We start from the raw sequence: 27,679 nt of genomic DNA on the forward strand, positions 1-27,679 counted from the left end.
GACTGTACTCGGTTGTGTCCTAGGTCCCTGGGCTAATAAGCAAGTTGCATCAGCATGCACCACATTACATATCTATACAAACAGTTACTCATTTTGTGTGCCACACATGGCTCATCCCTAATCATCAGGGAGAGATGTCAGAACATCACCTTGGCTATGTGACGACAGGCAGGAATATTCCTGTACTCACCCCTTGTGGCTGTTGTGTTCAACTCAAATGCCCATCAAGGTCCAGGTACACCACCGCAAGAATGCAGGCCTTTAAAGTGGTCATGGTCCTATGTGCGCCCCGTCCATATTGGGAGGACAGCCCCCAGATGGACCCTTGCAATCTTCCAGGCCCAACATCTAAGGTCCTCCCACTTCTTGCGACAGTAGACACTCTTCTGACTGTAGACGCCTAGGGTCCACACCTTTTGATTGATGGATCTTCATATCTCCTCCTTCTGCTGGGCATTTACCTGTTTGGATTCAAGAGAGAAATAAAGCAATTACAATCACAAGTTTTTGCCCAAATGGCATTGTCACACACATATCAGAAACACAAAGCAAAAAATGGTCAGTCTGTTAACACACCGCAAGTGTAAAGCACACAAGCCAAAAAGTACAGTGATAGGAATACAGACTTTTGTATCCATCTGCAGACTAACCCACTACCCTCCTTATGGCCTTCAATGACTATGCAAGCCTTCTCACATCAGGTAGCCCATGCTCTAGCAACATGTACTGTAATGTGAGCCACCAATATACACTACACACATATGTCTCTTCTGAAGGGTAAACTTCTTAGGCCTGACTGGTCCAACACATTCACACTCTTCAAGATTGACTCACTGCATACAGTCCCTACAGGCAACTACCATAGTAGAAACTTCACCCCTACATTTGAGTGCTAATGAAGGGGCTGGCATGGTGGGTACAGAAAGTGTCTTCACTGTTCATGTGTGGACATGTGGCCTACCAAATGCAGACTCATTCCACTTCAGGGGGCTCTGTGGAATATATCTGTACCACAAAACGCTCTGTTGGACATATGTGTCTAAACCACAGAGATGGCATCCAACACACAAAACTATGCATTGTTCAGTTTCTGCTATGTGACCAAGCTACGGAGTCACATGTCATGGCCTCCCAGGAATGGACACAATGTCCGCACTGGGGGTCTGTCATTTGTTCAATAAGTCTGCACAGGACAATTATGACTTATGTGAAGGTGACAACAGAGCTGTTGGAGTAATGGGTCTGTCATGAGTCAAAGAAACACATTATTAATTAAGCAAAACGCAAATATGAACTACTTCTGGTATTCACCTCAGGGTCCATTATTAATCTAGTCAATGGAATGAGACACTCAGGGCAGGGTTTGTCAATAGAGCATCATATTGTCCATATGCTAGGATCTGCTGGTGTACAGGGAGTGGGCACAGTGCCACAGTTGCATAGCCACAGAGACTCTCCCACAGACAGGACAAGGTCCCATACTGGGAGATACATGTGACAGGCCCTGTTCTCTGCAGGCTGAGCATAGTGAACCTACATGCCACTCACATTTCTATCACTTCCATGCATCTTGATGGATGACTGCTGCCATTACTCGGGTTATAGAGGACAGTTCTGACATAGGATCAGAGACTGAGACATCAGATACTTAGACAGCATCTGAGGGATAGGACAATGGCGCAAACTCTGGGAGTGATTTTTCAGTCGGAGGAGTCCCATTCGAGAACTCCTCTTCCAGTACATTATGAGGGAGGTGATGAGGACAGTCCTGCTGTCCCTTCGCAAGCAGTCTGTGCAACTGGGTAATAGTGGGTTAGCCCAACCCAGAGAGCAGGTGAATGCAGCGGCAAGCAGAAAGAGAGAGAGAGTGCTCTCTTGGGAGCTCCCCAATTTAGTTCAGCCCCAAATTCCACCGCCCAAATCGTATTGTGGAGACATCAAAATTATCTATCGCAAAACAAACTGGTTTTGTAAGGCAGGCACCTGTGTTTTTGGTCCTGGGTTCGGCGGCCATATTGAGAAACACACTAAACCCAAACATTTCTGGAAGCTAGACATTCGGGGGAGTCCACAGAGGTGTGACTTGTGTGGATTCCCCAAAGTTTTCTTACCCAGAATACCCTGCAAAGTTGAAATGTTGAATAAAAACTCTATTTTTCTTGCATTTCTGTCACACAAACTACAGGAATATGCTGGGATCCACAAAATTCCTACCACCCAGTGATTCCTCACCTGTCCTGATAAAAACAGTACCCCACTTGAGTGCCTACACCTAGTGCCTGCGCCAGGAATGGATCACCCCTGGGTCAACAGCTGCCTCATGGAAGGACCAACATTGACCGTTGTGTGATCTATTCCTGTTGCGGGCACCAGGCCTACCCACACAAGTGAGGTACCATTTTTATCAGGAGACTTGGGGGAATGCTGGGTGGAAGGAAAGTTGTGGCTCCTCTCAGATTCCAGAACTTTCTGTCACCGAAATGAGAGGAAAAAGTGTTTTTTGGCCAAATGTTGATGTTTGCAAAGGATTCTGGGTAACAAAACCTGGTCAGAGCCCCACAAATCACCCCATCATGGATTTCCCTGGGTTTCTAGTTTTCAAAAATGCGCTGGTTTGCTAGGTTTCCCCAGGTGCCGGCTGAGCTAGAGGCCAAAATCTACAGGTAGGCACTTTGCAAAAAACAGCTCTGTTTTCTGTCAAAAAATGGGATGTGCCCATGTTGTGTTTTGGGGCATTTCCTGTCGCGGGTGCTAGGCCTACCCACACAAGTGAGGTATCATTTTTATCGAGAGACTTGGGGGAACGCTGGGTGCAAGAAAATTTGTGGCTCTTCTCAGATTCCAGAACTTTCTGTTACCGAAATGTGAGGAAAACTTGTTTTTTTAGCCACATTTTGAGGTTTGCAAAGGATTCTGGGTAACAGAACCTAGTCAGAGCCCCACAAGTCACCCATCTTGGATTCCCCTAGGTCTCTAGTTTTCAAAAATGCACAGGGTTGGTAGGTTTCCCTATGTGCCGGTTGAGCTAGAGGCCAAAATCTACAGGTAGGCACTTTGCAAAAAACAGCTCTGTTTTCTGTCAAAAAATGGGATGTGTCCACGTTGTGTTTTGGGGCATTGCCTGTCGCGGGCACTAGGCCTACCCACACAAGTGAGGTATAATTTTTATTGGGAGACTTGGGGGAACATAGAATAGCAAAACAAGTGTTAATGCCCCTTATCTTTCTCTACATTTTTTCCTTCCAAATATAAGAGAGTGTGTAAAAAAGACGTCTATTTAAGAAATGCCCTGCAATTCACATGCTAGTATGGGCACCCCGGAATTCAGAGATGTGCAAATAACCACTGCTCCTCAAAACCTTATCTTGAGCCCATTTTGGAAATGCAAAGGTTTTCTTGATACCTATTTTTCACTCTTCATATTTCAGCAAATGAATTGCTGTATACCCAGTATAGAATGAAAACCAACTTCAGGGTGCAGCTCATTTATTGGCTCTGGGTACCTAGGGTTCTTGATGAACCTACAAGCCCTTTATATCCCCGCAACCAGAAGAGTCCAGCAGACATAACGGTATATTGCTTTCAAAAATCTGACATCACAGGAAAAAGTTACAGAGTAAAACATAAAGAAAAATGGCTGTTGTGTTCAGCTCAATTTCATTTTTTTTTTATTTCAGCTGTTATTTTCTGTAGGAAAACCTTATAGGATCTTCACAAATGACCCCTTGCTGAATTCAGACTTTTGTCTAGTTTTCAGAAATGTTTAACTTTCTGAGATCCAGCATTGGTTTCACACCCATTCTTGTCACTAACTGGAAGGAGGCTGTAAGCACCAAAAATAGTAAAAATGAGGTATGTCCCAGTAAAATGCCAAAATTGTGTTGAAAAATGTGGTTTTCTGATTCAAGTCTGCCCGTTCCTGAAAGGTGGGAAGATGGTGATTTTAGCGCTAGAAACCCTTTGTTTATGCCATTTTCAGGGGAAAAAACCACAAGCCTTCTTCGGCAGCCCTTTTTTCCCATTTTTTGGGAAAAAACGAAATTTTCACTGTATTTTGGCTAATTTATTGGTCTCCTCCAGGGGAATCCACAAACTCTGGGTACCATTAGAATTCCTAGAATGTTGGAAAAAAAGGATGCAAATTTGGCGTGGATAGCTTATGTGGACAAAAAGTTATGAAGGCCTAAGCGCGAACTACCCCAAATAGCCAAAAAAGGGCTCAGCACTGGGGGGGAAACGGCCCAGCAGCTAAGGGGTTAAAGCTGCAGAGGCCAGTTCTGCTAGGAAATGCGTGCTGCAGAGATTACAGGAGTAAGCTAGGGCCCTCAGAAGACTGTAATATGTACTTTTATATGCCGGCCACAACCGCAGCTGAGATATTCCATCACAAATGTGGCTTATGCCCCCTCGTCTGATATACAAGTACATTATAGTCTACAGCACTTACAATAAACTAGACGAGATATTCATCACGTTTTGATTGTCTCATTTGTCACACTCTAAATAAGGCCCCTAATAATTGCTTTTACCTCCGTACATGCCTCTAAGAACTGGAGCATCAGTGGATGCATCTGAATCCTGTATTTTTAGTAAGCATGGAGTATAATTTTTGCTAATCCTACTAAATGTCACTTTTTATGGTTTCATTAGTTTATCCTTAACAGCCCTTTTTTTATTTTATTTCGCAAGCCATTCACAGCCTAACCATTGCTTTGAGTCTGGAGAATAGTACATTAGGACCTATCTGCCTTGCAAATATGCTTAAACCCCTTATTAGAGTCGCATGTTAAAATATTTCATGAATAGATATCTTATTCACACATGCAACAATACAACTAATGAAAATACCATTCGTTTCCTTTTACTGACTCCTAAACTGGCTGCCATTATAACCTGGTTACAGAAAAATAAAGACAACATTGTTCTTCTTTGGTGATAATTAGGATTTTATGAAAGTTCTTACCTGAAGTTTCATGAGAGGAGGGTTTTATTGCTTGCAGGAGGAACTTGTCTTTTTATATTGCTCTTTTTTCTCATTAACCTTTCTATACTCGGTTGTTATGCATCATTATGTAGATTTGTTATATATATTTCAGCTCTATCTTCCTCAGTATTCTATCGCTGTCTGACAACTCCGATAGAAACTTCAAAACTAATGATAACGGGAGCAATATTAATGTCTTTTGAGAGTGGATTATGTGATATATTACATTGATGAAACCCTTAAGTCGGCTACTGCGTGTATGTCATCTTCAGACACTACATGGTGGTCTTCAGGTCCATTACAAGCTTTTACCAGGGCATGGTTTCTGATTACCATCCTCTGCATCGGATGCCTCCGCTACCAGTTCTTCCAAGATTATTTAATTTTCTAGAACCGTATCTCCATCATAGTCACATTGTGGGGCTTTTCAGTGACATTATTGCTGATCTCTGCAAGACTAAAGCATCTATGAAAAGATGTCACTGTGCTTGGTATTTTGTTAACAGTGTACCTAATGCTGTCACCAATTAATATTGTGCAAGATGACTGCTAACTTCAAGTAGCATAAAGTTAGCCACATTTTAGTTCTGACTCCACGTAGCCAATGTAGCCACATTCGCTTGTGAAACTGATATCCAGTTTTTTGGCACGGAGCACTCATTAGGAGAGAAATTTTAAATCGTTATAAGTGGGTTTCCGGTAAACGATGGTTCATTGTGACATTAAAATGAGAAGACTGATTAACTGTTAGGTGAAGGAGGGTAACACTTTACTCCCTAGAATAAGGGGCAATCAATAAAGCAAAGCAAGAACAGTTCCTTGTGGTATACTTAAAAACATTATATTATCATGCAGTAAATAATGTCATAATACATGTATTACTATAATCAATGCAATAATCCATCAAGCCACACAGAGGCCTCCACATGCAAATTTCGATTAAATATTCGCTTAATTACAACGTTCTAGAAAACTATAGGTAACAAGTACTTACTGTTCAACGGCAAGCATTTCGTGTTACAGAATTATACATTGTTCCTTTTCCCTAAGCCAAATTCCTTTGAATCCATAACGCAGAGACCAGTTTGCCTTATAAACCTATCTTCTGCTTGTGCTCTCAACTTATCCAATCCTTAAAATGACCCAAAATACCAATACAAGTTGAAACGTTATCTACGCGACAGACAATGAAACCAGCGAATTTACAATTTGTTCAGATTATCAGTGGTTCTCAACATTTTAAATCATATAGACCCCCACTTAATTAATACTGGAATCCAAGGACACCCAATTATTCACTATTGGAATCGAGGGACCCCCAGTGAGTCATTCCTTGAAGCAGAAGACCACAACCTTAGCATTTTTGATGATTTGAACCGCTGCTTAATTTGTGCTTGTTGTAACCGATGCTAAGCACCGGCACCTACTTTTGAGGGCCGGCGCTTAGTCTTCTGTCTCAAGCATTTACAGCGAGCTAAAGACACATTTGGAAAAGACGGAGGAAGAGAAACACGAAAAAGCTTCACAATGGGAGAAAGCAGAAAGCTGCAAGCGTGAGCTGAAGGGACAGGGAGGGGTTTTAAATGGATTGAAGAGGCCCGAGATGACTTCAGGATCACGCTGCCTCAGTATTCCGTGTTCGCCCATTTAATTGCAGCAGCCGCGTGTTTAAGAGGAAGGCTTTGAGCACCGGCACATTTTTATTTACAAATATGGCACTGATCTGAACCCATAACAATACACACAACAAACAGAAACGATAATTTTTTAAATACATAAAATATTTAATCATTTATATAATTTACAAACAAATGTCCTTATGAAATCAAAATTTTAATGGGAAGGTTGGAACTTTTGAAAATTTAATTTTGCTACTAGTTATCCATACTACATTCTGGGCCAGATTTATAAGGCCCGAGCGCCTCCCTGCACCACATTAGCGTCATTTGTTTTTATGCTAATGAGGCTCAATGAGACAAAAATCACTGCTCCATATTTATAAAATAGTGTTATGCATGCATTGCACCACTTTGCGATCCCTTGAGCCATATTATGCCTGCACCAGGCATAATGCATTCAAGGGGGGGCATTCCAGCATTAGGAGGCCTACAAAAATGAGACAATGAAATCTACAATATTTCATTGCACCAATTTGAGCTTAATTTTTAATGCCTGCTCAAAGAAATCAATGGGCCTCCTTGCACCTTGATCCACTAGCGTCAGCATTTTAGCCACTAGTGGAGCAAAGTGTTAAAATAACGTCAATAAGTTTGACGCTATTGGCCTAATGGGTGCCATGGTGTGTCTTATTGTAAATACGGTGCACCCATGGTGCAGTTAGGTGGCAGTGGGAGGGCTTAAGATAACTCGAACATCAGTACTGATGCACTAGATTCTTTTAAATCCGGGCGTCTGTTTGATGCACTCAAATTGCTTCCACAAATCATAATCAGGACACTAACTTAACTTTAAGCCTCCAGTTCTAAGAGCCTCATTATGGGTGTGGCGGTCCGAGAACCACCAAAATCGCGCTGACAACCCTGGTCCCTGGCAGGTGGATTCGCAGGGGACTGCCTTCCCCGCTGAGAACATGGTTCCCAATGTATTGACGGCAGTCTGAGTTGTACTCATCCAGGGTGGCACTGAAGTCTGCGCCGCCAGACTGATTACAACTCCACTAACCGCCAGCCTTTCCATGGTGTTTTCACAGGCATAGAAAAGTTGGCAGTGAGGGTGCTCTCGGAGCCACAGGGAGGCCCCTGCACTGCCCATGGCAGGGCAAGGCCCCACCTGCCCAGCACCCTCTGAAGGAGCACTGTGCTTGTCGGCCCCCATTGTGCTACAACACAGCACTCGGCTCCTTAAGAGAGCCAAGTGCTATCTCGTAGCACTGTTCCCGCCGGTCTGACTAGTGGGAGCGGTCTATTACAATTTTCCCGCCAGTCAGACCACCAAACTTGTAATGAGGCCGTAAATACCTTCATATTTAGATAACATTTTAAAATGCTCAGATTTACCTCTTGCTTTTTCAATTTAAATACCCTTTATTAGTCTGTTACCATTATTTAATTTTCTAAGCAGTCACAGACCACAGGTTGGGAACCACTAGATTAGACTGTTGGAATATGTATCAATAATTCTGTATCAACAAATACATAATGCAAATATTTTCCCAGCTATTGGTATATTTTTGTGACTTCTATATACACCTTCCTAATTGTACCCTTGATTGCACTGCATGAGCATTTGATGTCCAAGCACTTTTTACCTATATACATTTTTAAAGGTTATAAGTAAATATATACATCATGGAAAGGCACATACAGGATCCCTGTATGTCATGGCAGACTAATATATTCACTGCATTTATAAATGTAATGTGACATTAATTGCTGCATGATCATCTAGCATTTGTAAATATACTGCAAATAACCTTTACAATATTATTAACTTATCTTTGGTCCTGATTAACAAAACGTTGCCATGACTCAAGAGAATATTCAAAGTATTGGAGTTAATGCAAATGCTGGAGAGAGCACAGCAGGGGATTATGCAGAGACAGTTCAAAATGCTCTGGGTTTCTCCACAATGGTCATTCCAAGCTTTGAAAGGGACCTGGAGGCCTGTCCAATATGAACGCAGTCAACCAATGCTCTCTTCCTCATAGGGGCTCTTAGGATACACCTCCAGGGACACTAAGGTGAAAACTTACTAAGGTTTCACGCATAGATGCTGTGCTGCATTGCAAGTAATGCTGCAAGGGTGCCTGCATTATGAGCAGGATTGTTTTTGTGCAGGAAGGGACAATATTCTTCACTAAAACAATTCTTAGTTACCCATTTTAGGTTGTGCGTGCAAGCACTCTGAAGTGTTATAATCTCTGTGGGCTTTTAACCACGGCCACTGCATGCCCATCACTATCACTCGTTCATGGGCTTGCCTTTCAAAAATCCTTTGTTGTCATTGGTAAGTGCTTTATGTTTGTCCCTCCGTGGGGCAGTTTTGTTACTGCCTTGACCATCAACCCTATTCATTGGCGCACTTTTGTTGATACTTTTGAGTGCAAGCAAACTTCTTTTTCCTTATATGCCTCACCTTCACTTTCATGGTGGCCGTGGCACTTTGAATCGCCTCACTTAAGCCAACTGTTTTACTTTTCAATTACAATTTGTGTGGCAAGAAAAGTCCAGTTAGTTATTTACAATTTTAATAACTCTAACTCGAGCAAACGTGAGACCCATTGCATTGCAGATGTTTGTTCTATGTGTGATGTGCAATGCATCGCAAATAGGCATAGGAATTAACAGGAGAAATATTTGTTTTTCTCCTCGTTGTGTTTGGTTTTGGGAGGGGCATCATTGTGGCGCAATCCCATGTTTACAGACCTTTCTAAACCTGGGATTACATCTAAATCCATGGGTGGATGCATGGGAATGCCCATGGTCCACCCATTGAACGCCTTCCTGTTGCATTTTTTTTTTAAAACCCACGCAAAGTGCTCACATTTGCCCTTGCGAGGCTTTGTATAACTCTACTAACATGTTGTGTCACGGCTGCAACAAAAAAGTGACACGGACATAATAACAAAATGTTAGTAAATCTCCTCCTAAGAATGTGGACCGACCACATTCTTAATTAATCTGTAGACAATGCTTCTCTTGAGTGCATATGGTGGGAGGCCAAGACCTTATGGCAGGTGAACCTGCCATGCTTTCTGCACACTCCCAAATGACTCATTGGCGAGGCACATAAACTGTGGGCCACATCCGCTAGGTTCACATTTAGCATGCCCTTCAGGGGCCATATTTCAAGTGTGCTTGATTCTGTAACATGTCACAGTAGTGCAGACAAATCTGTTCTGTGATTTTCATGGGTCTATAAATAATACAATTCAGATCAGGGAACGTCACATTGCAGTGTGAGCTTGCTTATTTGCACCCACACAATGTGTTCTCGTTATTGGCCGTTTACATGACTATTCGTGACCCCTTCCATAGTTCCAAAGTGACATGGCCGTACGAAATAATGAGCACATACAATCCAGTTCCGATGGTGGTTACTGGCTAACGTGATGCTATTTGACCACGAATGCCAGGTTTGTTATACTGGTGTCAAATTTGGCCAAACAACTCTTTTATCTGGGAGGGACTCGATCTCTATGCATCTGAAATTGCAAATATGTACAATACAATAAACAAGCACATCACAGTGTGTTGTCTAATGATGATCTAATTACTTGTCAAATCCGTTTTTTGTAATGTAGCCCCAACTGGATCCATCTGACAATATACTGTCCTACAAGCTTCTCAGGTGTCATGTGCTCCTGCTCTAATGAAAATGCTCTAAACTGCTTACTCCATGGCACTAGACCTATATTACATGAAATACCAAAACACTTACAAAGCCTGTTTTAACTTATGTAGCATAATTGAAAATATCAATCAGGGTGGTATATTTGCTAAGGTTTGTGTGTACCCATATGTGTTGCACTGAACTTGTGGGCTTTTTAATAAATAATTCCAGCTATACTTTGCTTGGCATTGCACCACACAAATGTATTCTTAAACTACCCTAACTATACCCCAGAGTTGTTTGCATGAAGAGAAATGGTAGGGCCACCATTGCTAGACTCTGGGACTCGATCCCCAAATGCTGAAAAAATAATTTATTAACCATATAAGGGGGCAGGGTGGTGATATTGTGACTACATTGACATTGTCAGAATAGTCTCAAAGAGACCCTCATGGACAAAGTTAAAAGAAATAAAATTGGCCTGCTGTTTGCTCCATACCTCAACTGTGCAGTTATATCTGCTTCTAACAACTTGCTCAGAAAGTTGTGGTATAGATTCAGGGATGTTTTTCCCACTTTGACTATAGTTTGTTCTGGGTGAGGCAATCAAATGCAGGCGAGAAGTCCAAGAAGGCTGCTAAGAGGCGTTATTTTTGTTACAGAAATGTTTAAACAAATGGTCTGACTTAAAGTTTGGTAAATTTGTTACTCCATCACAAACATCACTGATATCTCATGTGTCCTATGACATGTTAATTATATCCTATGGCACTTTTAATTAGGTATGACAGACTAACCCATTGGCCAAACTCTAAATGAGGCTCCAAATCTTGGAGAATGAAGTCCTCGTCGATAATGTAGAAGCCAAACCTAAGGGCCTGATTACGAGTTAACTGTCAAACTCACGGTGGTGGTCGCACCGCCACACTCCTGGTGGTCAGAATCCCAGATTATGATTCTGGCATTCGGACCACCAGGAGACCGCTACCTGTGCCAGGATCATGGATCCCAATGAGTTGGCGGCAGTTGAAGTCGCAACAGTTTGGCACTGCTATCCTGATTACATCTTCACTTTCTACCTGCCTTTTCATGGGGGGGACTCTGCCATGAAAAGGATGGCAGAAAGTGAATGCTGGGGGCTAAAAGGGGGGCCCTGCACTGCCCACGACCTGGTTGGCACCTTAAAAATGCACACTGTCTGCTATGCTGCATTGTTTTCACCTAGTTGACACCATAATACAACGTTTCCGCCAGTCAGCCCGGTGGAAACATTATAATAGGACAGGGGTGAGGCCGCCGCATTGACGGTAGCCTCACCCACCAAGATAGTAATCAGCCCCTAAATCTGCCTTGGTACCTGGTCAGGATACCTTCTTCTTCCCATTCCTGAATGTTTTTCAGGATTACAATAGTAAAGCTCTTGGCTCCTAAATCTATTAGGCTGATAGTCCTGTCCATGTTTGAGTCTGAAATCTTGCCCTTCTTATATGTCAGTCATTGGTTTTGGAAGGTGCATGTTTTAATGCAATGATAAAAAACCTCCTACTGGATTTTCACCCACCAGTTAGAACGTCTTTTAACAGCTCATTCAGGATGACGTTAGGCTCAGGTGCCTTTTGCCTCTTAAATTTACTTAGCTGAAAACCAATATTCACGTGTCATTATATGCTTTTCCTGAGCAATGGATTTCAGAGGCTTTAAATCTTCAGTTGTCATGTCCACTTTCCATTGATCATAGAATCCTGATGACTTTACTTTGTAAAACATCCTTTAAATGGTGGAGCCAGGTGGCATGAGAGAAGTTAGACTCAGGGAATGCTCTTCCTTCTTAGGATCCCTTTGTGACCACCTTCCAGAAGTGTTTTGTGTTTTTATGATTCTCATATGTAAAAGCATTAAAAATGGATTGAGCACAATGAATGAAAGAATGTAACAAATGTAACACTATTTTCTTCTCACAAGAAAGTTAATCCCTAGCATATCCACAATGTATAATTAGTCTCTTTATTCTGTAAAGTTTATATCACAATTGCATGGTTAGGATGCCTGTGGAAGGGATGCATTGTACTAGAGAGACAACTTGTTTAGTCCTTGTAGAAACATTATGCAAAACCAATATTATCTTCCTACTGTCTTTTGCATCATTGTTGAATAATGAATTTCTTAAGTACTGTGTGCATTTTAAAGTGGTCAAGCAGAGTTCCTTCCCTTTTCATAACTTTCTTTGTGCTTAATTCCATTCATTTTTGTGATCTTGTCCTTAAAAAAATGTTCTCTCTCCATTTTACTATAATGTAGTTGATCCTTTACAGCAATCTTGGCCCATGAATGGTTCTAGCACCGTGATGTACCTTGTACAGTCACACACCACTTCCATCATAGTAGCATTTCCTCCATTACTGCTTCTGGCCTTATTTACAAATAATTTTCATTTTTGTTCTCTATAAGCTCTGGTTACCGACTAGGTTTTATCTCTCTTTTGTTTAGTAATTTGTACCCCATAGAACTTTTTTTTAAGCTCCATTGTCTTCCCACCAGTGAGAGCCGCTGCCATTTTGATATATGTTCGGCTCACCCCAGCGCATCTTTATTGATTCAGTCTGTTGGCAGCATACTGACTTCGGCAGTGGCAGCCTTTTATTCTTCAGCCACTAACGCGCTGCTAAATAAGAAGATTAAGCAAGCGTATAGTTCATTTCCTCATCTTTCTGAAATAACCAGTTCTGATAATTTGAGATACGGTTTTTCAGATGATCTTCCAACTTTAGCTGAAATTCTCACTTCAGTTTTAAATGTCAGCTTGACCGTGCTATGGTGATCCTCCTCTCATGTAATTGCATTCCACCACAGATTTCTATATCCTATGATTGTTCTATATCCTTATTCATTGGTCTCCTTGCCTTTTTTTTTAAACTCATAGTAATTTTCTTGCGGGTGACCTCCTGACACTCTATCCCTCTATGTACTCCTACTCCTGTTACTTCTTGTTGAAGTCTTTCTTGATACACCCATTAATTGGCATTATGTTATACATTTTGTGACCTTCGTGATCTTTTGGACAATTAACATCAGCAATTAACTGGCTTTTGAGACATATCCATGCACCTAAAGGCACATTTATTTACATTTCTCACAACACAGCAAAGCACCTTGCTGTGCTGCTTTGTGTAAAAAGGGAGACAGGAGAAATAAAAAAATATCAAACAAAATATGGGGCATGTGTGCTGCCTCTTAGTGTTGGTGCACTGCATTCTGCGTAGTGCCAATGTGCAAATCCTTTTACCATGGTGCAAGGGTGACTGCTTTGCAGGATAGATATTTTTTGTTCAGAAAGGTATACTTTATGCACAAAAACAATTATTGTGTTTTCCTTTTTCTATGTGTACTGCAAAATGCATCACACATGGAAAGCGGAAATAACAAGGAGAAATAAAGATATTTCTTCTTTTTACACCTCACTGGAGAAGGTGCAGCATTTTAATGCACTACCAGGTTTACAAGTTGCTGTAAATCTGGAAGTGTTCCATAATCTTTGGGTGGATACATATGAAAGTCCCTGCTCCACCCATGGAATGCCTTTCCGATGCAAAGTAATGCAAGGCAGCACTTCGCTCTGCCTTGCGTTACTTTGTGTGCTACCGTGCATTCCTTTATATTTACTAAACTGTGCAAAGCTACACAAAGTAGCTTTGCATGGCTCAGTAGGTAAAAAAAATTTTTTTGCATTGGGCTGAGCCACACAAGTGACTTAACACTAATCGAAACCTGTAGTACATTTTTACCTAATATTTTTCAACAAATATTGTATTTCCAAACAGATTCCATCTCCCTTGATCACTACAGGCTGCAGCATATGCTCAATAATGTATCTTATGTTCAATGATAACCTTTCCTGATCATGATCCCTTAAACATCTATATATTGAAACACCATTGACGCTTTGGGCAATGAACTTTACTTAAACAAACTTCATAACCTTTTGTTTGGATATGAATGATTTACTTTGTACAGACCTCAACAAAATGAATAATTATATATCTCATCACCTCTTTTGTATCATGCACACCTTTATGTTCCCTAAGTTATTTCTCATTATATGATGGCTTGAGCACTGAGCATGGTCATAATGCATTAAATGTTATAAACATAATTATTTTTCATGGCAAATATCACTAGCTCGTCAGCTTGAATTGCTGTTGATAATCTATACCAATGATTGTGCACAAAATGTCTAAAAAAAAAATTGTGATGCAAAAATATCTTGTGAAATATATTGGAATGTCAGACATATCTTCAACAGGAATATCAAATGTAAAAATATTGTTTTAGTGTTGTTTTTATTACTGTTGTAAAACTATTGTTGTAGTAAATATTGTTTTATCTAATATCATTTGTATGTGTTAATTAGTATATTTTTTTGTAGTGTGTTTGATTGTATATGTATCATTTTTTCTTTGTGTATTTAGTAAGCTAATTGATTCTTTATGAAATTTTTGAAATTGGTATTTTCAGTTTCATTTATCTACACATGTTTTATAGAGTAGCAGGACACTAGCTTTTTAGGAGTTAAGGGTGAGGACATTTACATTTTTTTTATATATTAAAGTAAATTTTATGGTACTAATTTTAATGATACACAAATTAACATTGTACATTTTTTAAATTTAATTTGCTACTTTGATGTTATTAATATGTTTTACTTTAATATTAATTAACAGAAGTGCTAATGATATTAAATTTAAAACATTTTCTGAAACATCAATGCAAATTTAAAATATTTAAAAAATTAAACACATATTTACAAATGTAATTTAACAAAGTGAAATAATTAGAAATAATTTTATTTAAACGTTTAAAATATACATTTTCTGGGAAATACTTTTTAATAATACAAACATTTTAAAATAATTTATTTGACCTTTTTTCATTTAAAAAAAATGTAATTTAATATTAATTTAATATTAAAAAGTATATGTTTACGGTAATAAATTGAATACAAAATAAAATAATAAAACATTATACGTTATCAAAATAACTAAAAGAATAAATATATGTCAAAATGTATTTCAATAAAATAAATCAAATAAAAATATATAATTGATTAAGTTTAGATTTTTTTGATGTTTTTAAATAATATATATATATATATATATATATATATATATATATAAAATTGATATATGTATACATAGGTTTGAAGTTTTAGCTAGTGTGTTTTTAAAATATATTTGATTGTATTTTACAGATACAAAATTATGTGTGTGTAAGGAGGATTGATTGTGTATACAAAATGTATAAATTGTAGTACCTTCTTGAAGTGTTTATGGTAACTTCAACTCTTTACCTCTTTTAGATTATGATCCTGGAGGTCCTACTGTCAGGAGACCGACACCTCCATCGGGATCACAGATCATGATGGGTTGGCGGCAGTTGAAGTCGTGGTCAGCCACGGGGGTGCTGAGTTTGGCACTGTTGTGCTAATCAAGACTTACCGAAAAGGCTTACATGAAAAGGCTTGGGAAAGGCAGTGCGGGGGCCACATGCTGTGAGCAGTGCATGGCCCTCTTTCAGCACCCTCCTGGCCCCTTGTCAGTACCCTGCTGGCACCCTCCTATGCAGACAGTGCGCTTTCCGAGGATGCTGTGTGCAACGACATTAACTATGACTCCCTAATGATGCTGAGGCCAACTCCCCTGCACTGTTTCAACCAGGCTGACTGGCATAAAGATCATAATACGACAGTTTCCACCAGTCAGCCCGCTGGAAACATTGTAATATGGTGATGTAGAAGAAATAGCTTGTGCTATTTTATTAGTATTGTCAGTGCTTAGAAATATAAAATATAAAATATTTAAAAAAATTGCTGTATGCATGTAGGCAACAACATCATTAATAATTACATTATGCTTTGTGGAATAAAGACATAGGAGCTGATTATGAGTTTGGCAGATCGGAACTCCTGTCCACCAAACTACTGACAGGGTGGCCGCTTCCATACTGGTGACCTCCCAGCCATCCTGGCGACCTCCCCGCCATCCCTATCACAACTTTCCCTCTGGGCTGATGGGCGGGAACCAAAGCAATGCTGCCACATGCAGGGGGCACTAACACCCTCGAAATGCGCACTGTCTGCACAGCACAGCACAGCGGACAGTGCGAATTTCGAGGGTGCTGGACAGGTGGACCACTGCACAGGCATGGATAGTTCAGGGGCCCTCCTGTGGCCCCTTGCACTTGTTCTCCCCCAGTTTTTCCATGGCAGTAGAACTACCATGAAAAGGCTGGCGCAGAGAACAAAATTGTAATCAGCAAGGCGGCACTGACTTCAGCACCGCCATGGCTGATTACAACCTGCACTGCCATCAGACACCGTGGCAGGGAGAGCAGAAGGTTGATGGGTCTGCCTGCCAACCTCATAATGTGGCAGTCGGACAGCCACAGTTGCGGCAGTCCAACAGACACCGTGACTCAGGTGGTCCTAGGACTGCCAAGCTCATAATCAGGCCCATAACATATTTTCCACATTGTATTTATGTTTGCAAAGTTTATTTAATATATAATTTTACACTTTTATTAACATATATATTTTAACTTCAAATTGAACATTTATATAAAGTAAAGTAAATATGTTTTAATTTTTTATTGTTAAAAAAGTAAATTATATTCAATTACTATCATAGGTAGTATATTTTCCACATTTATTTTCCATTTTGCAACAGTTTTTAATATTTCCTAAAATGTTATAAATATATATTTTCACAATCATTTTGACATATGTGTTGTCAGTATATATTAAATAATAGTATACATTTTATAATACCATTAAGTTTATATTTAAAATTTGTTAACACTTATGCAAATGTTTTGATGTATTTTACATGTTTAATATTTTTTTACATTTTTTCAAACATTTATTCTCCATTTTACATTATTTCTCATTCATTTCCATAGGAGGTAGAATTTATTTCAACTTTTATTTAGAGGGCTTTTTTACTGCTACTGTCTATTTTGTAATCTATTGTGTTATTTTGTGTCTATATTCCCTGAATCAGGTAAGGTGCTGTTGTTTGTTGGAACAGTCAAGTTATTTTTAATGCTTTTTTAAAGGTTGTGAGGGTATGGAATATTTAGATAGGAAGTCTACAAGTTTACTATAATGTTATCATTGTCTTTTTGGTATATTTAGATGCATTCATAGTAGTGTTTTTCACTAGTTTCTAGTTTTGTCTATTTTAGTATTGTATTGATAAGTTATGTTAAATTGTGCTTTGTTTCCTATATTTTGATGGTTAAGTGTAATATATCTGAATTTTTGGGAATGTAATAGTTTTTTGCAGGTAGATTTTCTAATTTACGCAATAGGTTTTCATCTACAAATGTATCCTATGGGCATTAAAAGTTGTTTTTGTAAAGGAGGTTGTTGGAAAATGGGTTATTGGTAAGGGCAGGTAAGTACAATAGGCCACTAACCTCCACTTAGGTCCAGTCAGGTCTCAGTAAATTAAACCCAGCTCACCCCTTGGTAGCTTGGCAATGAGCAACAAGGCTTAACTTAGGAGACAGAGTGTAAAGCATTCAATCATCACAACACAGTAATTAAATAAAACACACGAAACAGTTTAAAAATCCAGAATCAATTTATAGAAATAGAGTATATTTTTATCTTTAAAATGACACAAAAACTAATAAAATCGGATAAGGGGATCCGGAGATATGAATTTGTAAAGAATTATTGCTTTGCAGCGCATGGAAACAAAAAGTGCCAATCTGGTCATTTAAGGACGACCGTGATGGAGCCCGGCTCGGCTACAGCCCGCGGGAGGCCTTGGTCAAAAGTTTACCTTAGGACTTAGTCGTTTTTCTGAAGATTTTCTTCAGCGGGACGAACCTGCCAGTCCAATCCGACCTCCTGGAACATTTCTTCGGACACGCGTCGCGGTAGCCCTCGGTAGTCATTTTTTCAAGGTGAAAATCCTTTGACCAGGGCAAACCTGGATCTTGATCCGACGTCCTTGGAGCCCTCCTCGGATACACAGGCTAAGAGGTCCCGGTCAATTTCCTGTGTTCGGACTTAGGTCCTCATTACAACCCTGGCGGTCCAAGACCGCCAGGGCTGTTTTGGCTGAAGCACCGCCAACAGGCTGGCGGTGATTCAGAGGGGATTACGATCGTGGCGGTAGCACCGCGGTCGCACCGCCCCGGCCGGCGTTTTCCTGCCACATTTGCCCCGGAGGTGATAATCCGCCAGGGCACCGCTGCTTGCAACGCTGCCCAGGGGATTACGAGTCCCCGTACCGCCAGCCTTTTCCTGCCGGTTTGAACTGCCAGGAAAAGGCTGGCGGTACGGCAAGTCACGGGCCCCTGGGTGCCGCTGGCATGGGCAGTGCAGGGGCCCCCTGACAGGACCCGTGCAGCTTTTCACTGTCTGCAACTGCACCCGTCTCACGGCCGCAACACCGCCAGCTCCATTTGGAGCCGGCTCCCATGTTGCGGCCCACATCCCCGCTGGGCCGGCGGGCGGAAACTCTGATGTCATAATGGGCACCAATGCTGTAATGAACCCCTTAGTCTCTTTTTTGAGATTTTCTTCACTGGGACGACCTGCAAGTCAGGCCGGATCGTGGTTGATGCAAGCCGGCTAGAGTTGCCGCGGGGGGTCAGTCCCTCTATGGAGCTTTTTTCCAAAAGTTCTCCAAAGTTCTCCAAACTTCTGGATCTTCTTCAAGATGTTCTTTAAGGTACTTTTTGGGGTCCACAGCTCACCCCAAGGTTCCAGAAGCTCTGAGATGCTCCTTGGGGTTGTGGACTACAACTCCCAGAATACACCTGGCGTAAACTCCTTTTTGGCCACTGAACAGTGTACTGGCAAAGTACTTCTTGTGGTGAAGCCCAACTGTGCAGCTGGTGCAGTCCTTCAGGTGCAGGCCACGGGTCCAGCAGGGCAGTGCTTCTTCTTCTGTAGTTCTTCCTGGTAGGGATCTGGTAGGGAACTGAGGTGTGGGTGCAGGTCTGCCAGTTTTATCCCTGCTCCTGGGTGAAAAACATGGGGATCCTGGTTCACCAATCAGGTGCAGGGTCCTTCCCCCGTGATGACCACTTCCTGGGAAGTGTGGCAAAAATCAATCCCAGAGAGCAATATTCCTCAAAAATCCATCATGGCTGAAAAAGAATTTTGGAGGTTACATCTGGCTGAGCCCACCCACTGGTGTGGCTAAAAATCCTAAACACACCCCTCTCCTGCCCTCTCCTAATCTAATCAAGGGGGCACCTAATTGTCTGGCTTTGCAGGATGTGATGGTGTTGCTGGGCTGCTCCAAATGTCCTTCTCTGCCTTTGAAGACAAGTTTGGCAACCTTCCCCCTTCCTGCTTCACCATCTGCTGAGAGGAGATCTCCTCCCACAGGCACATCTCTTTGTGTGGAGCCAGGCTACTTCACAACTCATCAAGGCAGCCTGGTCAGGCTGCCAGAGGATGGCCAATCAGAGCACAACAGCAAAAACACTGCAGGGCTGAAGTTGGCAACCTTTCAGGTAAAGTTTAAAACTCTTTACCTGTACAAGTTATATTAAATCCCACAACTGGAAGTTGTGGGATTTATTATAACAATTACTTTGACACCAAACTTCTGGTATCTGTTACTTAAGGGGACTTTAAAAATTAAAATAATATCTCCCCATTCTAGCCTATTGAGGCCATTCACTACAATGAGGGAAAAACAAATGTGTCTGTTTTACCTCACCAGGGCTTATAAGGTCCCTGCTTATAGTTACATGGCACCCAGCCCTAGGGGCACATAGGGCACACCTTAGGGGTGACTTATATGTAAAAATAAGGTCGTTTAAGACTTTGGAACTACTTTTAATCCCAAAGTCGAATTTGCATATAACTTTAATTTAAAAGCAGCCAGCAAGCCAGGCCTGCCTTTAAAATGACACTGGGCACCTCAGCAGTGGACTTATGGGTGCACTACCTATGCTGGGGTCCCTAAACCTACATGCCCTAAAATATACTAGGGACTTATAGGTAGGTTGACTTAGCCAATTATAATTAGCCTAATTTGCATACTGATTTTACACAGAGCACAGGCCCTGGGACTGGTTAGCAGTACCCAGGGCACCATCATTGTCAGGAAAACACCAGCAAAAAGTGGAAAATGGGGGCAAAAAGTTAGGGGGGCCTTTGCAATCAGCCCTGTTCTCTCACAGAGGTCAATGTTGGTTTATAATAAACCAATGATTTTTACTTTGATTTCCTCTTTTTCGGGATTCCCATAGTGTTTTTTATAAAGCACTTTTTTCAGGTTTGTTTTTTATGGTTCCTACATACTTCGGATTGCTTTGATGGGCATCTATTGTGTTTGTTTTATTTTTACATTTTTTGGGGCTATTTGAACAGTATTTTCCCAATTTCAGTGGATTACTATTTTTTACTACAGGAACGCAGAGGAAGACCTGCAGCTCCAGAACAGTAATGCTTATTTATTTCATTATTTTTGATTGGGGCATATGATATTTATTATTAGTGTAAATAATATGTTCTTGTTATTTGGAATAGTGTTGATCATGTGTTGTAATTATTTATGTGATGGATTGTTTTAATTTCTTTGTTGATGAAAGCTAATTTTTTTATTTAAATAATTTATATATCTTTTTTTATCTCAGTCTTCATTAATATTGGAATCTTATTTTTTGGTAGGTTAATATTTGTTTCGACTGATATAATAAAATATATGTATTATTTATTTAAAAAATGATTTGTCATGTTGATTTAGAATTTGGGTTTATTTGTTAGGACTTTGGTAGGTTAATATTCATTTTATAATATGCTTTTTGCAATCATTTCTAAGTAATGGACTCCTTTGTTATGTATGAAGAGTTTGATTTTAAATTGTAACATGGTGTGTATTCTTTTGGTTTGTTTGCTAAGCTTAGGGGTAATTTGGCTAACAGATTGGTCCATTCGCAGATGTTGGTAGCTTTTTGTAATAGACATTCCACCATAGAATTCAGAATTTGGGTTGCCGTCTGTCTGGAGTGATGCAGTCTGCCAACCCAAGTGTCTTCGAAATAGTTCATTAGAGGGCTCAGTTTGTCTTCATTTTGTTGGTAGAAACAGCTTTCTATTACAAAATTATAGTGGGTGGCAACCTCTGTGTCAGGGAGGCTAGTGTTATCATTTTTATTATTTCAAATGCAAATTGGTTGATTGCAGAGTATTATACACTTAAGGACATATTATGAGTGGCTTGTGCTGCCATTGTTGGACGCATTGGTGGAGCAAGCACTGCTCCAAATCTATGGGATGATGCATTTGTCCAAATGCGCCTTATTTTAGATTTGTATCATCTATAAGCTGTGTCCAAATCAGCTGCACCACACAGAAATAAATATATGCAAGGAAGACATTCTCCTGCAAAATGTCACTGAAAACGAATGCAGTAATATTTATACCTCAGGCAATATTTATGCCTTTGTATGGATGCAACACTCAAAGCCTCAAATGAGCCAAAATGTCAGCATATGAGTAACCCAGGAGTAGGAAATGACGTAGTGTCTGTCCTATATAAATCTGAACATCAAAAACTACTTAGGCAAGCTCAACTATGCCATGGAGGTTGTCATTCTGCAACTAGGAGTAGCAAGGAGACCACCACACAGGCAGCGAAGGAGTAGCAAGCATATATTCCGCCAGTGCTTCTTCCTCATCATCCTAGTGAAATATGAGGTGATAAAATTCTATAGGCTCAGGAGAAAGTCCATTGTAGAATTGCTGCAGTAGATTTGACCAAATCTGCCAGGCCCACCAACATTCCTCCACAGGTGAAACTGATGGGGATGCTACACATGCTGGCTACAGGGTCATTCTAGGTCACAACAGCAACAATATCCCAGGCATCGTTTTCTGCCTTTTTACACACTATCCTGGATTCCATCATTTGCCTGACACCAACGTACCTCTTCTTCCCCAAGACACACAAATAACAGATGGAAACCAAGCAAGCCTTTTATGCCATTGCACGTTTTTCACGTGACTTGAGTGCTATGGATTACACACATGTGCAATTGGTTCCCTCAGTAGAAACAACACACCTGTTCCACAATAGAAAACATATGTACTTCATCAACGTCCAGGCCATCATGGATCATCTGGGGAGGTTCACCAATGTGCTTTCAAAATACTCGGGAAGTGCACATGATGCATACATCTTCAGGCACAATGGTCTACTTCTTGGTAAGTAAATCTGAAGTATACAATACACCAATTCAAATGTAGAAATGTATGACAGAATTGCCCTCTGTATGAGTGGTGTGCCTGTAACTTTCACCATGTATCGTGGTGCATGTCTAATGCAAATCCCTTACCCTGATTTTGAGTTTGGTGGTCGGACGGCGAAACTGCCATGTTGGCATTCCTAAAAAGACCATCACACCAGCCGTCCCCCAGAGTGCTGTATTATGAGTTTTACAGGCAGGACCACTGAAAGCCAAGCAAAAAAGGCAGACCACCAGCAGCACAGCAGCCTGGATATAGGCGGTCTGACCTCCAGTGCCAGCAGCACCGCGGCCAACCACCGAGCTAATTACAATCACACAGTCATGGTGGTGGTCCGCTCATGGCAGTCAGCCAACAGTGGTCGACCACCACGGTTTGCGGTCAGCAAAGTAACAGACACCTGCACATTAAATTAATTAAAAAATGGTACTGCTGACAAGCTTTGGCCAAGTAGACCCACCTGCAAAGGACACTATAAAACACACCCTTTCACAGACCACAATCCTTTGCATGTCCACTGCAAGACAACAAAGTCTGAGCCCCTTTTTTTGTAGGGTACATAGATTAGGCACCCCTTTTTCTCACTTTCCCTTAAAACACCCTGCACACACTTTTGTCCATTCACACCCTATTACATTTTCCCTGAAAAGTACGTCCCTGTCACCCTTTTTCTTTTTTTTCCACTATGTCAAGTTCAAAAAAATCCAATTTTCTTTTTAAGATGAGTTAAGAGACATGGTAGATTAAGCATACTCCTCTCAGGAGGAAAATTGAAATGTGGGACAGGATCATCGACAGAGCAAATGCAGTAGTGTTAGGGTTTGTGCACAGCAAAGAGCATGTCCCCTCTCACTGCACTAGTGGGTTCTGTAATAGCTCCCTTTTAAACTTACTATTGAAAGCCTTTCTTGTTATCTCACCTTTCCCCCCCCTAGGCTTCTGTGTATGTTGTTTAATGTGCTGTTTTGTTTACACATTGGGCCTTGCTTTTACCAAGGCTTCTTTAAAACACTCCTCCCTAGGCCATGTGTTAATTCAACTCATTTGCATAATAACTGAAACTCTGCACACCTTTCAAGAACATGTGCAGCATGTGAGGACCACACCCAGCTCTTCAAACCACACCCAGCTCTGCACACCTTTCAAGAACATGTGCAGCATGTGAGGACCACACCCAGCCCTTCAAACCACACCCAGCTCTTCAAACCACACCCAGCTCTTCGAACCACACCCAGCCCTGTCTATAAAAGGCAGCCCCCGAGCCTCACCCAGTGCTTGTGCTCGTCTACCTCCCGCTTACCTGAGAACAGATCCCTCGGCGCTGACACTCCTGACTTTCATTGGCTTCAATGGGCGCAGCTGCTGGCTCTTCCTTCTTCTGGTTTCCGGTTCCTCCTTGCCTCAGCCTCTCTCCTACGAGCAACCTGCAAAAGAGAAAGAAGACAAGGTTAGACTGATCAGTATCTCTTGCCAGCAACAAGTAAGTGCAAAACTTTTTATTACCTGAAAGAACTTTGACAACAATTTCTGGATTGGTGTATAGACAATTGGAAACAAGATACCTTCCACGAACATTGTGATTCAAACCCCTTGTTACAATACTTTGCGGAACTTTGTAAGCAAACATTTTTTTTTTTTTATGGAACTTTTAAGAATCGAATAGTGGAAACCATTAACAACAAGGCAAACAGTAAATCAAGGACTTGCACAAATTACATGCTGTATTTTGATGTAAAAGTACAGTATTTGTTTTATAAAAGATTCTGGAAATATGGGAAAAGTGAGTCTCCTATTGGGAATTTAGGCTTTAGTTATATTATGATGAATGTTTGATATTGGTAATTCTGATAACGGTATTTGTTTAATGTTTTAGAAGCTTTACAGTAATAGAAAACACATCCCAGAGCAGTGACACGTTCCAAACCTGGAAACTAGAGACCAGGATGCAAGAGGTACTTTTAGAAGAGAATTTCTAATAAATAAAGGGATAGTCAGGAACCCATTTAGGAATAGGTTGCACTTATCTGTTCTTTGTTTATGTTTCATTAGGCACCAGTTTCTACAGAAGTCAGAAAGGGCTGCAGATTTGTGCAGCACTTCAACAGTGGAAACGCAAGAACGGTGTTGTCTCTTTTTTTTATTTTATCCACTTCCCCCCTTCCCTTGAGCTTCTGTTCTTAGTGCACTGTTTTAAAAACTAGTGTGCTGGAACAAGCAGTTTCAGGGTGGGGTCGGATTGTCTTCAACCTCCATCAGAACTGAACAAGAACTCAGGTGAGCTGGGCTTTGACAAGTAGGCACCACCCTGTGGACAAAGGAGGACATTAGGAAGAGGTGGAATGACCTCAGGGGCAAGGTCTGTTCCCTTGTCTTCAGGCACTAGATGCAGGCCAAGAAGACTGGGGGGTGGCCTCCTAGTGCCCCATTATTACTCTTTCCCTGGGAGGAGAAGGTCTTGTCCTTTCTGTATCCTGAGGGCTTGACAGGAATACCTGGTGGGGGTTGAGTCTGGTAAGTTACAACACAAAAAAATCAGAAAAATTCAATGTCATTCATGCTCGCAGCTCACCTTGTGCTACTGTCTTGTTCATGTACCCCATCAACATTCAATGCCCAGAGTTTCTAATCTCTAAGTTTAAACACTGTCAATGCATATCATTAGACCCAACATCACAGTTACCAAGACCCATTACATGCCATATGTCCAAACCGGGCACGGAAATCTCACAATAACAAAAACACATTCCAGGATCCATAGTATGTCCCAAAATGTAAATGCATACTCAAACCTAAATGGATCCGGCATACAGATCTGTAATACACAACAGTTGTCAAGTGTTGGGGACTAAAGGGAGTTACCTGACTACAACTCCCAGTAGGCCCTGTTTCAGGAACTCCAACCACCAGCCCAGTGTTCTCTTGTTCAAAGACCTCTGTTTGTCAACTCACAAATGACGTTTACACACCTGGGGGGGGATAACATTTGTCAAGTGTGTGTAGTAGAGAGAGTGACCTGACTACAACTCCCAGCAGGCCCTGTTTCTGTAACTCCAAACACCTGCCCAGTGTTCTCTTGTCCAAAGACCCCTGTTTGTCAACTCCCAAATGAAGTTTACTCACCTGGAGGGATAACATTTGTCAAGTACTGGGGAGTAGAGAGGGTGACCTGACTGCAACTCCCAGCAGGTCCTGTTTCTCTACCTCCAACCACCAGCCCAGTGTTCTCTTGTCCAAAGACCCGTTTGTCAACTGATAGCAGTCTTGCTGTGTTCTGCAATGGCAAAGTTTTGGTTCAGATGCCAATCAGTGAAGTTTGGAACACAAAACAACAGGTACCATACCTGAGACAAACCTCACATTGTAATGTGTATCACCAATGTGGTAGCATGCAGAATGGCAACATTTTGCAGGAACTAATGTTGTTGCAAATTTCATCAGAAATAATGAGTGACAGTTGCCATGGACAAAGGCCTTGTGTCATGTGAACATGTTAAAGCTGTCACTTGTAAACAACACATACATGCATGTGTGGCTTTCTTCAAAACACAGCACTTGACCACATTACTGGCTACATTGTCACATATACCACATCATGCTACAGTAGATAAATGACACATTTGCCAATGCAACAAAGAACAAAGGTGTGTTAAACAACAATATGAACAGATGACATTGCACAGTGAGTAAATAACTAGAGAAATATGGAAACAGCTGAACACCTGAAGAATACAGACATGTCAAGATTGTGAATTCTATATGCCAAAAGCCAGATAAAACTGTATGTGCATAAACACTAATTCATTGCACGTGGTCTGTTGGAGGAATTTGGATGTAACCTTACTTTTGCATGGCAAGATTTTTTTTTACTTCTGACCTGAGTGTTCCAGTGCATAGTTGAGGGAGATCACAAATCTTTTATTGTCCGAAAGGGGAATTGGCATTTTCATTTTTGCCATTACATCGGCCTGTAACATGGATTGCAGTATTTTTGGACCCAGAGGTTCACAAAAAGGCCTGCCCACAGAATAGATGAACTGCCACTGCTTTAGCTAGAAGTAAATCAATCAATCAATCAATCAATCAGGAATTTGTAAAGCACATTACTCACCCGTGAGGGTCTTAAGGCTCTGAGCCAGAGCTAAAGAGGGATGTGTAGCATGATGTCAAGTGAAAAGTGCTAGTGACCATGACCATGTGGCCTTAGTTCAATTGCAGTGGGGCCTACTGGCACAATCCCTTCTTAAAAATGTCTTGTTTCTGTGTGTTACACTGACCGTTGCCCAACATCATGTTGATCAAAATATGTGTGCAAAATAAACCCATGTGCAGAATGCATGTGCCTCTGAAAGACGTACACTACACATAGGTTCAAATGTAGAACAGCGTACACTTGGTGAATGTGTGCGCTTCATGTCTTGATGTTGGTGTTAGTCTGATACACGTGGACCACTGTATTGCTCTCATAAAGTCCTGTAACTGTAAACAGAAGGACCTATAATGAGCAGGGCCACTCAGTGCAGTGCAGATAGTAAGGTTACTGCCTGCCTATGGAAGAAGGCAAAAGTTTAAGCAATGTGCTGTATCTAATTGTATACAAATCATTTCTGGATTATATCCTGTGCAGGGCCATATTAGGCTTTTTATGGGTCAAAACAGGCACTCTTGCACTATGACATGAGGTTGCTAATGTTGTATGCCGGAATGTATTTGTACATGAAGGTCCAACTTCCTGCTACCCAAATTATCCTGTGAGCTGTAATCTACCATCTGTGTGTGATGCTGTTTTATCCAGGTGACTGGTTGACACATGTTCGGTATAAGTCAATAAGGACGCTCAATGAAGGACCACACGCCAATTATGAATACAATTTAGCTTTACTAGAATTTCAGGTAAATGTAGGCATTTAGCACATTAACAATAGTGGAATAAGAATAGCAATGAAAAGCATCTATTTATATATAAGTACACTACAAAGAGCATCTATGCATATATATAAGCAAAGAGTTCATTGACAGATATAAGTTTTGATTAACTGTATACCAAAATGCATCACATTATGATTTTCAGGAAGCAAAATATAAATGAGTTGAATACTTCAGATAAGCTTTGATTTACTGCACACCAAAAT

This window comes from Pleurodeles waltl, chromosome 2_2 (assembly GCF_031143425.1).
Source record: "Pleurodeles waltl isolate 20211129_DDA chromosome 2_2, aPleWal1.hap1.20221129, whole genome shotgun sequence".
Classification (NCBI taxonomy): Eukaryota; Metazoa; Chordata; class Amphibia; order Caudata; family Salamandridae; genus Pleurodeles; species Pleurodeles waltl.